At 45.7% G+C, this 15,509-nt stretch overlaps 1 protein-coding gene across 16 annotated transcripts in view; it reads right to left on the bottom strand.

Moving 5' to 3' along the window:
• TRERF1 (transcriptional regulating factor 1) overlaps positions 1 to 15,509 on the bottom strand; it is a 191,936-nt gene that overhangs the window by 68,061 nt on the left and 108,366 nt on the right. The window lies entirely within an intron of this gene.

The following is a 15,509-nucleotide window of genomic DNA, read 5'->3' as shown; positions in this document are numbered from 1 at the left end:
GGCTAAGGCACATAAGCAGGAGGAAAAAGGGTATATTCCCCAAGCATCTCCCTTTCTCCAAAGCCATCAGAGAAGAGGCATTTGAGAGGGGCCTTCCCATCATAATTCTTCCAAGGGTTGTTGGGCAGTGGATGGGTGAGAACCAGCTACTCCGCTACAGGCAGAGCAGAAGGGAAAGGAACTGGTTCTCCCGGAAGGCTAGAACCGCAGCTATGAACGAAGGAGGGTGGGGAGTCTTCCAAAAGCAGGGAAGCCTCTCCTTCTGGGTTCCTGAGGTTCTAGGGCACCAAAGAGTTGGCAGATGTAGGGCAGAATAACTCAGCTATGCCTCTTACTAACTGCACAACGCTGTGCCACCAATCTCCCTAGTCCTCTGTGAAAGGACACAACACTCCTGCCTCTCAGCTTGGTTATGAGGGTCCAAGCCAGCTGATGTCTGTGTTGAAAGTGATGACAACTTCCAGTCCATGTGCCAGGTCTGGGCACAAGCATCTTCTAAAGCAGGTGCAGAATCCACCATCCTCCCCAGGGACATGGGTCCGCGCCACATGCATGCCCATACGGAGTTCAGCTTTACACATGAAAAGGTGCTTCCCTTTCATTAATTCCTTTATTCAACACACATTCCCTGTGTCTTATAGCTGGGTGTGGCATTTGGAAGTAACAGAGAGTAAGATGCAGCCTCTCCTCCCCAAGAACAGGGGCCGTGGGGGCAGCTGGAGAGATGGAAACAGGTTTCTCTAATCCTCCTTTTCCCTTAGGGGCCTGGTGACCACTGTCCAGATAGTTTTCATGCCTTTCGACTAGAGCCACCAGCCTTCTGGGGCCTGCAAATCCCCCTTGTCTACCAGCAGCCTGAACTTTCAATCTTGGGGGCAGTGCCCTCTGCTCCTCACCAGACTGGCAGGCAGCAATGGTTGATTCTGCTGGAGCAGAAAAGGATGGTGAGAAAAAGGCAGGGCTGGTGGGGCTGAGGGAACCTGGGAGCAGCGTCTGCCTTCAGCCAGGCCTTCCTTCCAGGCCCCACTCCCTCCCTTCAGGGGACATGGCTCCCGATGGTCAGGGGCCAGGACACCCACTTGGACCCCCAGTTCACCTCGGCCGCGGCCTCTCTCTGGCGTTTCCCGAGGAACGTCTTCAAGAGAAGGCCCCAGCTCTGAGTCATCTGAAGCAGAGAGGAGAGCTTGTAAAAATAACTCCCAAGTATGAGGCTCCTCCTGTATTCACATTATTCACGATACAAAGAACAAAAAAGCAGGGCAGGAAGCAGAGGAGGAAAGTGTCGTTCACATCAGTTTTCTTCACATGACAAGCAGCCAGGAACTCACTTGCTGAGCCCCATCGCACTCTCTCTCCTCGGAGCGGTTACATAAGCTGGAGAGAGGGGCCTCTGTGCAATCTGCTGTCACCCTCCCTTCTCCATCCCTCACCTCCAAATCGAAGCCCTCCTGGTCCCCTGCTAGCATTCAAAGAGGGGCTCAGTGCCCTCTCCTGGATGTCTGCCCTGAAATAGGGAATTCCCTTGAAGCCCCAAAAACCTCTGTGGAGGCCCAGGGACACCGTGACCACAGGAGGGAGAATCTAGGGGAAGGACCAGCAGGGTCGACCAGATCCCTGATGATGCATGTGGCGGGGCTTCCTTGGAAGACCTCGAACTTCCAAATGTTAGGCTCTCCAAGCTGTGTGGAGAGAACACGCCTGGTCATGTCCAGAGCTTCCTGGACTCTAAGAGGGAAGGTGTTGCTGCCTCATTTCCACCCAGCTTCCTGGAAGACTAGTCTTTAGAGGCTACTGAGGTAAGGATGGATATTTGGAAACAAAGAAGAGAGCCCAGTAAAAGGAAAAGCAAAGGAACAAGACAGGAATAGGGAGATACAAGAAATTAAAAGTTCCTGGGTGGTAGGGGATAGGCAGAGGTGTGGCCACAGGGCTTGCTTCTATTTAGCACTTTTTAAACACGGCCCCTTAACAGGGCGCCATCGTGGTGGACGTCCAGTCTCTCGTGGCTTATCATTAAGAACAAACTAATAACTGCTTTTAGACAAGCACATGTACATATAAGGAAATAAAACCTCACCAGGGCGTGGTAAATCAAATTCACAGCTAAAGGCAGTACTCTGCCCAATACCAGTAAAAGAAGAACTGTAAGCAAATTCACCACTTTGTGCTTTGTAAATACCCTTAGTCACAAGAAAATATGCTTTAGTGTATGGTTCTACGCTGTCTGTGGACTCTTCGTCAACCCACGCCTCTGGTTTCGCAAGAATCTAAGCTCACCCGATGCTTCACATGTCCACAGTGATGTCAGGGCAGAGACCCTAACAAGCCTTGAGAAATAAAGCTCACGCACCCAAAAACTCTGTGGGGTGCCTGTTCGTGCTAGGCATTGTTCTAGGTGATTGGCAAACAGCCGTGAACAAGGAAGACAAAACCCCCTGCCCTTGTGGTGCTTTCATTTTAAGAGGGGGAAATAGAAAATGCGATAAATAATTAAAATACATAGTCTGTTAGGTAGTTAATAGATGCTACAGGGGAAAATAAAGCATGAAATGGGAAGGAGTCAAAGAAGGCCTCACTGAGAAGGTGACAGCTGAAAAAAGCCCTGAAGGAGGTGAGCAAACTGGGTCCATCTGGGGAAAGAGTGTGCCAGGTGGAGAGGTCAGTGAGGGAAAAGGCCCCGAGGAGGGCACAAGGCTGGTGTGACTGAGGGAGAACCAGGAGGAGGCCAGCATGGCTGGAACAGGGAGGAGGGGGAGGAAAGCAGTAGGGAACGAGGTCAGATAGAGTCTAAAGAGGACTTAACCAGAAATAAAACAGAAATATAAATACAGTGGAGCAATTGGGTTGCTCACATAGGGCCTCAGCAAAGGCCTTGGGGAGGTGTCAGTTGAGCTGAGGCCCCGGGGACCAACAAATGAAGACTGGAGAAGAGGATGTTCAAAGCAACAGGGACAGCAGTGGAAGCAATGGCCCCGAGGCAGGGATGGGTGTGCACACAGCAGGCGCAGGGGGTGGACAGAGGTAGAAGGAGTGATGGCAGGGAAGTTCCCACCATGTGGTGTAGTGGTACTCAACCTGCCGTGATTTCTGCCCTCCAGAGGATATCTGACAATGTCCAGAGACATACTTGGTTGTCACAACTGGGGAGGTGCTATCAGCATCTGGTGGGTAAAGGCCAGGGATGCTGCTAAACATTTAAAAAAAATTTTTAATTGAAGTATAGTTGCTGTACAGCATTATATGTTACAAGTATACAATATAGTGATTGATAATTTTTAAAGATTATACTCCATTTATAGTTATTGGATAAAGAAGATGTGATATATATATATACATATATATACAATGGAATATTACTCAGCCATAAAAAGGAACGAAATTTTGCCACGTGCAAGCAGCACGGATGGGCTTGTAGGGCACTATGCTAAGTAAAGTAAGACAGGGAAAGAAATACTGTATGATGTCACCTGTATGTGGAATCTAAAAAGTACAACAAACTAGTGAAGTTTACAAAAAAGAAGCAGACTCACAGATATAGAGAACAAACTACTGGTTACGAGTTGGGAAAGGGAAAGGGGGGAGGGAAAAGATAGTGGTAAAGGAGTAAGAGGTAGTAAGTATCAGACATAAAATAAGCTACGAGGATATATTATACAACATGGGGAAAACGGCTGCTAAACATTTTTGAATGCACAGGACGGCCTCTCTCAACACAGAATCATCAGGCTCAAATGTGGGTAGTGCTGAGGTCGAGATGCCCTGGTACAGGGACTCGCAAGTCACAGTACGAAGTCCGCGTGCATACAGACACACACACAGAGGATGAACAGGGGCCTGGGCCTGCCAGAGTGCAGTCCTTCTACATGGGCACACCCGTCACATCCGCGTCCAGGGTATGTGTGTTGAGATGAAAGAGAGGGTGCTCAGATCACCAATCAGAATACAGGAGCCATGGTGGAGGCAAGAGCTGTGATAGGGTCACCCCAACCTAATCTGGAGCTAAGACAGAGGTCCTGGAACAAAGACAGGCAGGCCACGAAGGCAGATGCCAAGGAGAGCAGTTTTCAAGCAGCTGATGTCCCTGAAGAGTCAAGACAGGGCCCTGGGTGAGGGGAGACAGGCCACGCTGTCCTAGGGAAGGGGCTCAGGGCTGGGAACACTACAGATCTGATGAGTGTGGAGGGCTCAGGCTGAGGCCAGAAGAAACAGCCACGGGCTGGAGAGAAGAGACTCAGGTGGGTGTGACATGGAGGGAGGGCCCCCAGACCCAACCACCCCATACCTAGAAGAGGCAAACAAAGAACCAAAATGGGCCTGAACAATTAGGAGCGTTCCAGTATGATCTTGAGCTTGGTTACTGCTACAGAACTGGGTGTCAAGGCAGGGGCAGGGGGTACCTGGAAGTCAGGCCACCAGGTGGGTGATCGACACTGCACTTTAGGGCACAAGCAATTTCATTTCTCCCCAAAGTCAAGTAAACTCACAGACCCAGGGGAGTGGCCGAGATGACCAATGACTATGAAATGCAGTTCACCCTAGGCACGCCCCTGTTCCTCACCCTATTGATAATCTCACTGACTCATCCGGAGAGGCTGGTCCCGCCTCAGTGGAAAGAGAATCTGGATGAGGTTCTCATCACTCAGCAATGAGAAGAATCTCAGTGGAAAAACAGGCTGGAACTCTTCCGTGGTCGCTGTGTGAAGAAGCCTTTCTAATTTGAGGGAGGGCGAGCAGGACAGACTGCCTCACAGTGACTTGTTCCAACAGAATTTCTGGTGGCTTATCAGGTCCACATCTGTGTGTGCACAAGCAGGTAGACACTCTTACTAACACTCATGCTTAGCCCTAATTCCCTTCCCCTATAGCTTTAAAATAACATTTACTCTTCTCCACCTGTAAGGAAGCATGCTCACTATAAAAGTTTAAACCTATACAAAAGAGAAACCACTCATAGTCTATCACTGTGAGACTATTCTCCCCCTGCTTTTTTTGCTAAACGTTTAAGATACTGTGGTTTGAGATCATATTGTATATATAATTTTGTATTGTTTCTAACATAAGCATACGGCCATGTTATTAAAATATTAGCCTTACTCATTGAAATAATCCACTGAAAATATGGTATATTTTCTATTATGAGAAGCAGAGGCCCATATTCTCTGACGACTTATTTCACCTAAGGAAAGTACTTTTAATTAAGTGACCCCTGAGCACTGAATACAGGAATTGTCACCATTGTCCGAGCACTTATTCCGTGTGTCAGATACTCTGTCATGTCAGGTGGCAGCGGACATGAGATGTGGGGATGGCTTAGTTTCACACTGTCACATGCAAGGTGCATTCCCCTTCTCCAGACTTGAGACCTCTACACTTCACTTGGTTGAGGGTCAGACCCCATCCCACTCTTCACCCAGAAAAACCAGGGACTCACCCCCCTCGTTTAGTCAAGGGGAAGCTGCAGGTCCCATGTAGGCACAGGGAATGGAGAGAATGCGGGAAAAGCTCTGAAAGGTCAGCAGGTGGAGAGACAGGCAGGGATGGTAAATCACAGCCTTCAGGCCAGTCAAACACCTGCTCATGTAAATAAAACTTTATTGAAACACAGCCACACCCATTCACTTAAATAGTGTCTATGGCTGCTTTCGGCCACAATAAGCAGAGTGAGTAGCTGTGACAGAGACCACATGGCCTGCAATCCTAAAATATCTACTCCTCGGCTCTTTAAGAAAAAGTTTGCTGACCCATGTGTCTGGTGGGCAGTCATGCTGCAAAATCTCCCCTCCCCCTTATTTGGCCCAGAGTTGCCACTGAGGGGCAGCTGCCCAGCCAGGAACCACACCTTCCAGCTCCTCCTGCAGCAAGTGAGACCTCGAGACTAGTTCCCATCAGTGCAATGTGGGCTAAGAGGTCTCTGTCATTTTGGAGCCAAGATGGCTAAGAAGTGGGTGAGCCTTCATCACCTTCTTTTTAACCTTCTACCCGAATACAGGTTACTCCTATGCCCTGGAGCAATGTTTCTCAACCTTTTTTCATCATTGTTGTCCCTATAAGGAGCCTTTTCAGATAGTTTTTTTTTTTCTGGTTGCCTTCCTCCATGAAATTTTAATACCACAGATACACTGTGTATCTGTTCTTGTACCATAGGTACATCTGTGATTTATGCACAAAAATGTAAGATTTTTTTGGCCCCAAGAACTAATTCTGTCCCCTGGGGTGCTGTTGCCCCCACTGATACTGTATCCTCTAAGGTATAACAGAGTCACAAGATGGAAGATGTCTGGGTCCCTGGGATTACCTTTGTGGACAGAATGCCAATCATGCCAGAAAACCTGCATTTGGCTGTTTTAAGGGCGAGAAATAACTTCTATCGTGTTAAACCCCTGAAAATCAGGAGATGATTATGGCAGCTAACATCACCATAACAATGTTAATACAAGATCTAAATTTGATAGTTAAAAAAAAAAAAGGATGAAATGGATAAACATGTAGCATTAGAAACAAGAAACTTCTCCTAAATCCTAAAAGAGGTAAATACAGGATTAGAAACACCGACTTTAAATGGTGGAGAGTTTAGCCTGTTATTTCCCGAACTGATATAGGCTAAAATTTTAAAGAGATTCAAAGAAGGGTTGAGATCAATTCACAAGCGCCACCTACTAAAGATGGACAAAAATTAACTGCATTCACTTACATTCTCTCCATCTGGACATAACATCACCAAGATGAGAGTGTAATAATATTTTTTAAAGATACAATTTTCAAACAACAAAGGGAAAAGGTAATGGATACTAGAAAAGAGCCTGGGACAACTTTGTGGAGAAGAGACAGAGTAAGAAAGATTAGAAACTAATAGTGCAGCCACAGGGAGCCTGAGCCTGGAGTGGGCTTGGGTATTATAAGAGTCCATCAGCCTCGCAAAATGGCCAAGTGGCTCGTGACTCAGCGATGCCAATGCAGTGGAGGGCAGGGATCAGATGGGAGGCTGAAAAGGCGGGGGCATGGGGTGGAATTATATAAAATCTGAGGTCAGAAGAGTTGAGCCTTCCACAGGTATTCATGGGGCAGCCAGGTATCTACTCTCCCAAGCGAAAAAAAAAAAAAAAAAGGAATTTCCTCCTCTGAAGAAACTAAATGGACCACCCTACCCCTCAAAAAAAAAAAAAGATGAGATCCAGGAAGCAGGAAAACGAACCTAGTACACCAAGGCAGGAAAATCCCAAATGACAGTTGTGTAGCAAGCTGTCAATGGATCAGATATGAGAACAGAGAACTCTGGGAGGAAGGGAGAATATATAAAATACCCAACTGGATAGAGAGTTTGGGAGGATCTAATAATAGCAAATGGTAGGGGAAAAGAAAGGCGATGATGTACTCTTGGAATAATATAAAGCCATATATATAAAGGAAATTCATAATGTGGGCTGCAAAGAAGATAATAAATCAGGCATCAGGTTCACACACTTAAATGCCTTCAGGGTCAGGCAAATAAGTAAATGAACACAGTCGGCTGGCTGTCCAAGCACATGCAAACCCTGGATGAGCAGTAGGGACTGTGGCAAACTGGAGTAGGCAAGCCCGTTCTAAAGCAGACAACCTCCAGCAGAGCGTTACCATATGGGAAGTCAGACCAGATCTTCCAACCTTTAAAACAATATCCCAAACTCCAAATCTTTTATGAAAACACTTCCTATTTTAAAATGCTGGCTGAAAAAAAATTTTTTAATCACTAGGCAAACCAAACAAGGATGTCCAAGAGTGGACTGTCAGTGCACAACTTGTTTCTACATTCACAATAACATAAACTCTACCTGCTGATTTTTCAGTCTTCAGAATCAATCTACAGATAGAGCACAGTTTTTACTGTCAGTTGCAAAATAAAAACGTAAATGTTATCACCCTTAACAATGTAAAAGTAAAAACAGAGATGGCAGAAATTAGAAAGGAAGGCATTTGGGGTAAGGACACTATTATTTTCCTCTTACTGATCAAGGAAATCAAGAGATACTGTTGTTAATGAGCAAGAAATGGGATAGTAAAATTCTTACTCATAAAGCTAACCAAATAGAGGAACTATAAATAACGATACAACTATGTTGTGAGGATGTGGGGAGGGGAGGTAGAAGGGGTAGTATGAGTGAGCTGAATCGTCATCTATCACAACAGGAAGTAAGCAGATAATTTCTAAAATAGGAATAAAATAGAAGCACATTATCTTAAAATATGGAGGTAAATGCTAGAAAAAAAAATCGAGAGTTAAATGAGGTTGCCCCAAGGAAGAGGGACGAGTTAGGGAAGGAAGGGTCCAGAAGACTATTATTTTTATTATATCTTCTTCTGAATGTGTACCTGGCCCCTGTCAAAAAAAAAAAAAAAAAAACCCAAACCAACAAACTCAAAAACCCTTTTGTAAGAAAATGAAACAAGGTGGGAAGGGATAAATTAGGAGTTCAAGATTTGCAGATACTGACTACTATATACAAAATAGATAAACACCAAGTTTCTTCTGTCTAGCACAGGGAACTATATTCAATAGCTTGTAGTAATCTATAATGAAAAGGAATATATGTATGGACATGTATGATTGAAACATTATGCTGTACACCAGGAACTGACACAACATTGTAAACTGACTACACTTCAATTAAAAAAAAAAATGAAACAGATTGATTCATGGGTTGATAACTGGGCCAGATAACTAAGCCTGCAAGGTTGACTCTCGGTAATACTATAGATGGCATTCAAAAAGGTTTAAATAAAAATAATTTAATGAATGAAACTTACAGAGGTGTGGGGGGAGCTAAACGGAATGACAATATATGGTGCAGAACCAATACATAAGCTGACACCAGCAAGAAGCCTTGACCACCCCTAAGTTTGAAGGGCAAGAGGAGGGAACAGTGTTCTTGGAGCCCAGGGATCCCAGAACACCGGGAAAGGAGCTGTAGATGTAAAGGAAGCCACTGCCAGAAATCAGATAGAGCAGCTAGGGAGCAGGGGGATTAATACTTCAACCTCTCTCTCCTCTGGTTCTCCATCTCCTGCTGGTGTCTCTATTGGCCAAACCCAATGAAACCCAGAAGGTAAAATAAAGGATCCCAGTTGATGGACACAGCAGGGCAGAAATGGATCTGGGAGGAGAGGGACAAATGGAGAAGAAGCAGCAATATTCTCACAGTCTCCATTACCTATCTGAGGGCAAAAAAATGGATTTGATAAACCACACATTCGTCCCGGAGCGACAATTTTGATCTTGTCTAGTTCAGCAGCAGAACTAAGGGACTGCCAGGAAGAGGTGATAAAAGATGTGTGATTTCCCCCATTTTTCATTAGCAAATAGAAATGGATGGCTTCCATAGGTAGGCCTGCCTCTAGTCACAGAGGAGAACGAAGATATATGAAGCAAGAATCCCATCCACGTGACAAAAGGAGAGTGAGACAGACCCACGCGGAAAGGTAATGACACAGTGTGATGTGATGGGCACCCGATCAAAACGGCAGCCACACTTGCCTCCAAGGCCCCAGATCAGGAGGCAACACACCTTCCAAGGCTTTCCTCTGTCAGCCTCTGAAGGGTGGGTGGAATTAGATGGGAGAAGGCAGCGTGCATAGCATGTTTGGGGACAGTGAGTAGGTCTGCCTGGTCACAGGAGGAATGAGACACAAGCTGGTCCTCAGGCAGAGGCAGTATAGTGGGAGGATAAAAATGCCAAGCTCAGGAGCTGGAAATTTGCTTTTCGAACAGGATGTGGCCAAAAACTTTAGATCAGGTGATATGCCTCAAAGCAGTAAGGAAATTACACGAGTGGGAAATGAACCAATGTCTGAGAGAGAGAGAGCAGGCAGGGACACAGGGACTTCCTTCTGTTAGATGTTAATATCTGTGGAAGGGTGAGAGGCTGGGACGCTCGGGAGGAGGGAGGATGTATATAGGTAAGCTCCTACCTTGTCTTTTAAGACTCAACTACATAGTCACCTTCTCTGTTAAATTTTTCTTGATCAAGCCTTGCCTTTCCTTGGTAGTGTAAATATTAAGCCCCAACTATCTGAGCTTGGAACACTTCACTCAATTCATGTGTCTTGCTACTACTGTACGAATCTCTTGAATGCAAGGATGGTGACTTAGTCCTCTTTATATCCCCAGGTCAAAGCTAAGGGCCTGACCCATAACAAGTGCTCAAAAATAAGTGCTCCACTGGATGGATGGGTGGGTGGGTGGGTGGGTGGATGGATGGTTGAGTGGATGGATGGATGGGTGGATGAGTGGGTGGGTGGATGGATGGACGGATGGTGAATGGATGGGGAGACAAAAGCCTGCAGTAGGATGGCAACAGTACAAATGAACGAAACAGTAGAATCAATAGGATCTGGCACTTGGCTTTTTCCCAGAGTGTGCAGGCCTAATGTCTGTCTCTTTTGGAAAGTGGAAGGTTATAACATAATTGCTTTATCACTCTGCAAATATTCCCCAGCTTGTGAGGGCATGTTTGGTTATTAACAGATCATGCAACAAATTAGACACAGGAAACAAACCATGAATGATAGAAAGGCAAGTAGGGCCCAGGGCAAGAGCCAACGACCGAAGTGCCCTCTCACACACTATTTAGAAGGATGGAGTCAGACATGTTGGCCTGCTTTACTTTAAAGGTTTGGTTGTTCCAGTCTTGAAAGTCCATCTCAAGAGGATGGCAAGGAGCAGGAATCCCTTTCCACAGGGCTGCTTCCCCACCACACACCAACATCCCGTCTATTACCATGGGCTTGTTTTTAACTAATGGTCTTGGCAAAAACCATTGAAAGCAAAACAGTGGTCTTGTGTTAGGTTCCAGAACAACACCATCTGTTGGAATTAAACAGCCAGGCTGGTTGCCTGTGGATGAATAAGAACAACTTCCTTCAAAACATACCATCAGGAGGCAAGAGTTTGGGGTCCCTGGACAGTAAAACGCACCACTCCCAATCAGATGGGGCTGCTGTCCTAAATACCATAATCCTATTGACCAGCTATAGAAGTACAGCATCGCTTACATCAGTGGTCCAAAATTTTTGAGAGTCCAGCTAGACCCTTTGAGACACTTAAGAATTGCTTGATACCATAAAATGCCTATAAGTAAGGAAAGAGGGTGGAATCTGATAAGAACTTAGTATCACCAGGACAGACATGAGTGGTGGGTAAATCTCTACCTTTCCTTCATCCAGGGAGGAAGGGAGAATATGTTTGCTATCTCCTGGTCTCAGAGTGAGGATGCCCAATGACTCTGCAACTGTACTGCCCAGTGTACATCCCAAAGGGATTTCACCAACAAATCTTCCAAGAACCCAGAGGGATAGCTGAGGCAGGTTCTTTTAGTCCTTTTTGACAGATGGGAAAATTCAAGTTTACATCTGTGTAAGCAACGTGCCGCAGGGTTTCAGAGAGGATTCACTGGCCCACCCTCGCCTGGAACACTGATCTGATGACTTAAATGCAAGGATAGTGACTTACTTATTTTTGGAGCCCTTGATCCTAGCACAGAGCCTGGTCTTGGTCCATTACCATAAGCGCTCAATAAATGCTTTCTGAACAGAAGATTCCTAATGCCAAGCTACATTAACCTCTCTGTGGGCTCAATCTCTTTATCTGTAAAATGGGAATAATAATGTTCTTCCCATAGGGTTCATGAGAGGATCATGTGTATTCATATGTACATAAAGCTTTTTTAATCTTTTTTTTTTGGTGGAGGGAGGGTAATTCAGTTTACTTGTTTCTTTGTTTATTTTAATGGAGGTACAGGGGATTGAACCCAGGACCTTGTGCATGCTAAGTATATCCTCTATCATTAAGCTACAGCCTCCGCCCCCATACGTTTAAAACTTTTTTCATACTGTCTGGCACATGGTTGGTACTCTTTAATATTAGCTGTTACTGTTATTGTTGACGCTGTAATTGCTATGAAGAAAAGAGAGTAAGACAATATGAGAGAGAATGGCATGATGGGAGATGCTCTACCTTAACTAGGGTTGTGGGGAAGGGCTTTCCGAGGAGGCAACACTGGAGCAAGACCCAAGTGAAGACAAGGAGTCAGCCCTCCAGGATCTGGGGAAGAGCAGGGCGGGGCAAAGGCCTGGAGATGGCAGTGAACTTGGTGTGTCTAAGGAGCAGAAGGAAGTGGCAGTTTTGTAATTCTCACAATCCAGCTTGTTATGGTCTTTACATCCCAATTTCCATCCCTGAATTTTAGGAAGAAATGTGGAATTATCCATTTGAATAGCCACCCCAATAGTAGGCAGTCTTAAAGGCCACTCTGAAGGTTTGGTCAAAGTATCTCGACTAGGTCTGAAGAACTCACTTTGCTGAAATTTTAAGAAAACCCCTTCAGCCCTGATCGCATATTTCTGAAACAGATCTAGCCCCTGGGCCAATGGCTAGGGGAAATGAGGCTCCAAATCCCCTCCATCCTGGAAGTCCCCAGCTTACCCTCTGAATGTAATTTACCAGCATCCACCCCCGCTGGCCTCCTCCCCAAGTGGGTCTCACTAGGAGTAAATCTGGTAAAGGCGGAGGAAGGAGGCAAGTCAATACAGTAAGTGCAGGGGAGAAACACAAATTGGAAGTAAAGCCACGGAACCGAAGCAACATCGTCCTGTGTCCTTTGAGGCTGTTCTATGCTGTTATCACAGGAAGCCTGAGTGGAACAAAGTCATGTTGGCCCTTTAAAGCCCTGGTCCCAACTGTCTCGTCCTGACTTTCTCTTAGGCTCAATCAGTCAGAAAGGATTTGGACAGAAGCATCGGCCTTCACGTGCAACACTGCTGCCCCAAGGCCAGATGCTGGTGGCCCGAGGGGCTTAGTGAGATCAGTAGCTCTGCTCGTCCACGACATGTCCATACCCCTCTGCATCCGGACCACCACAACGTGAGGCGGCTCCTGGAACACTCCAGCCAGCAGCATCCCAGGTCAATAACGCTGGGTCCCAGGCAGGCTGCCTCCTCCCCAGGACCAACTTCTCATCCCCATCATGGCTAAGCAGTCCCAGAAGAACTGTCCACGGTGACCCTGCCCTCCTTCTGAAGGACCTGAGGACCACACCTGGCTCATTCACATTAGCCAGCCATTGCTCAGGCCCCAGCAAATGAAGAAGTAAAGGACACCCCAGAAGCGCAACCACAAAGGCAAAAGACTGATCAATGTTACTGTTTAAAACTTACCAGCTGGATGTGCAGACACAAAAGAACAAACAAAACGAAATGTCAACAAAATTTTTAAAAACAATTTGCTATATGCATATTTATATCCTCAATATATAAAGAGTTTAAAAATCAATAAGAAAATGATAAACACACAAAGAAAAAAACCAGATTACAGACAATCCATGAAAGAAGAAATACAAATGGCACAAATACATAAAAACTATCAACCTCAGAAGGTATCAATAAAATGCAGATTAAAATGACCTACCAAATTGGAAAAGATTTCTCTGTCATACTGTAGTGTTGGCAAGAATGTGGAGGAAAGAAGCATCCTCATACACTGATGGTGAGTTGACCAACATCTATCAAACTTTGACGGGCAGGCATTTTGAGCCAGCAATCTATCCCACCGATTGTTCTCATTATATATCCTAACACACATGTTCAAAGATACCTAGCATTGACAAGAGTGTGGAGAAGCAGGCGTATTCATATACTACTAATGGGAATGCAGATTAGTGCCAAATTTATGAAGAGAAATTTAGCACTACGTACCAGACACATCTTAAAGTTTTGCATTATCCTTTGACTGAGAAATTCTACTTACAGAAATTCACCCTTAGGAGATCAGCATAAATATGCCTAAAGATTTAGCTACAAAGATGTTCATACGTTGTTTTTAATGGACAGATGGAGGGGAGCAAAACATTAATGCGTAAAATGCTAAGGCCGGGTAATAGAAGGTACAGATGTGGAGTGGAATACTAGAAAGCGATTCCAAAGTATGCCGCAGGTTTTCTGGTTAAAAAATGGTAGATTGAAAACATGTGTTGATCTCCTTTTCCTTCGAAGATTCCACTAAAATGACGGTAAAGGAACTTTTTAAATTGTATAAACTTGTAACATTGAAAAGAACAGGAAAGAAGCAATTAGCAACAAAGTACAGGACGACAGCCCAGGGACAAGAGGCGTAACTGAGACAGCAGAGCAATGCTCACTGAGAAGGATGTGGACAAGAAGGGTGTGATCTGCCCCATAAACTCCAGGGGGTGGAAGAAGCAAGGACACCACCGGGAGTGGGGAGGCAAGGGGAGGGGGATGAGGCTGAAAACGGGAACTAACCAGGAGTCAGAAAACAGAAGTCTGACACATACACACAGGCTCTCATTCCCTCCCTCCCTCCCACATGCACCTTGTAGGTAGGAGACTGGAAGGTCCTCCTCCGGATTAACTGAATGACAAACGGGTCACCCCAACTATCGACCAGTTCCCCATGGTCACTTGAAAAAGCTCCCCACAGATAAACAGCAAGGGACCTACTGTATAGAGCAGGAAACTATATTCAATATCTTGTAACAGCCTGCAATGAAAAAGAATAGGAAAAGGAATACATATGTATAACTGAATCACTATGCTGTACACCAGAAACTAACACAACATTGTAAACCAACTATACTGCAATAAAATAAAATAAAATAAAATAAAATAAAATAAAATAAAATAAAATAAAATTATAAAGCTCCCTAGCTGCTGACCACTAAAGTTGGGGTTGGGGGTCAAAGGCAGAATGAAGGGTCACTGGGTGTTGCAGACCCCTGAACATGAGTGAGGAAGGGATTCAGGGCCCAGGGAGGGTCTGAGCTCCCTTCTAGGCCACTCTGAGTCCCAGGTGAAGCCAGGCTGGCAATGTCCCCAGAGGCACATGCGCCCCTAGCCCACACAAGCCATGTGGACAGTCCCTTCTGCCCTCAGTCTTCCACATCCCGTGAGCTCTGCCAAAGACTTGGGAATGGAGAAATTGTTGCCAAAGAAGTAAAATCTAGTGTCACTAGCTATTATTTTCCTGAAAAGTCAAGAGATGGTCTAAACCAGGCGTGACAACCTTGCAGAGAAGAGGCCTGGTGAGGTACGGGGTGCAGTGCAGAGTGTGGGCTGAGCCTGAGGGGGCTTTGCCTGCTCCAAATTCTCCTCAGATCTCTACAGAGAAAGACCAACGGCTCAGAGAACAGACTACCCATGACTGGATCCCCTTGGACAGTCAAGGTGACGCTCACAGCAGAGCCACTTTCCCTCCTTGGGCTGCAGGCGATACTGATGGGGAGAGGAGTTGGGGGGGAGCATCTCTCCCCAGCCTTGTAAGCAGGTGACAGTCTCAACTCGCCAGTGGGTGGGACAGTCCTGTCTAAAGGCAAGGAGACAACTCTTGCTCCTTCTCTAGGCTTCCCTCCCCATCGCCGTGAACCTGACCTCTGCAAATGTGCTCCAAGGGCTCTCACAATGACTGGGGTCTCTCTGAGGAAGACTTCTTCCACTGGCTTCTTATAGACAGTAAGTATTTATTT

Source organism: Vicugna pacos, chromosome 20 (genome assembly GCF_048564905.1).
Source record: "Vicugna pacos chromosome 20, VicPac4, whole genome shotgun sequence".
NCBI lineage: Eukaryota > Metazoa > Chordata > Mammalia > Artiodactyla > Camelidae > Vicugna > Vicugna pacos.
The sequence above is the reverse complement of the archived record's forward strand: the minus strand, read 5'-3'. Positions and strand labels throughout refer to the sequence as shown.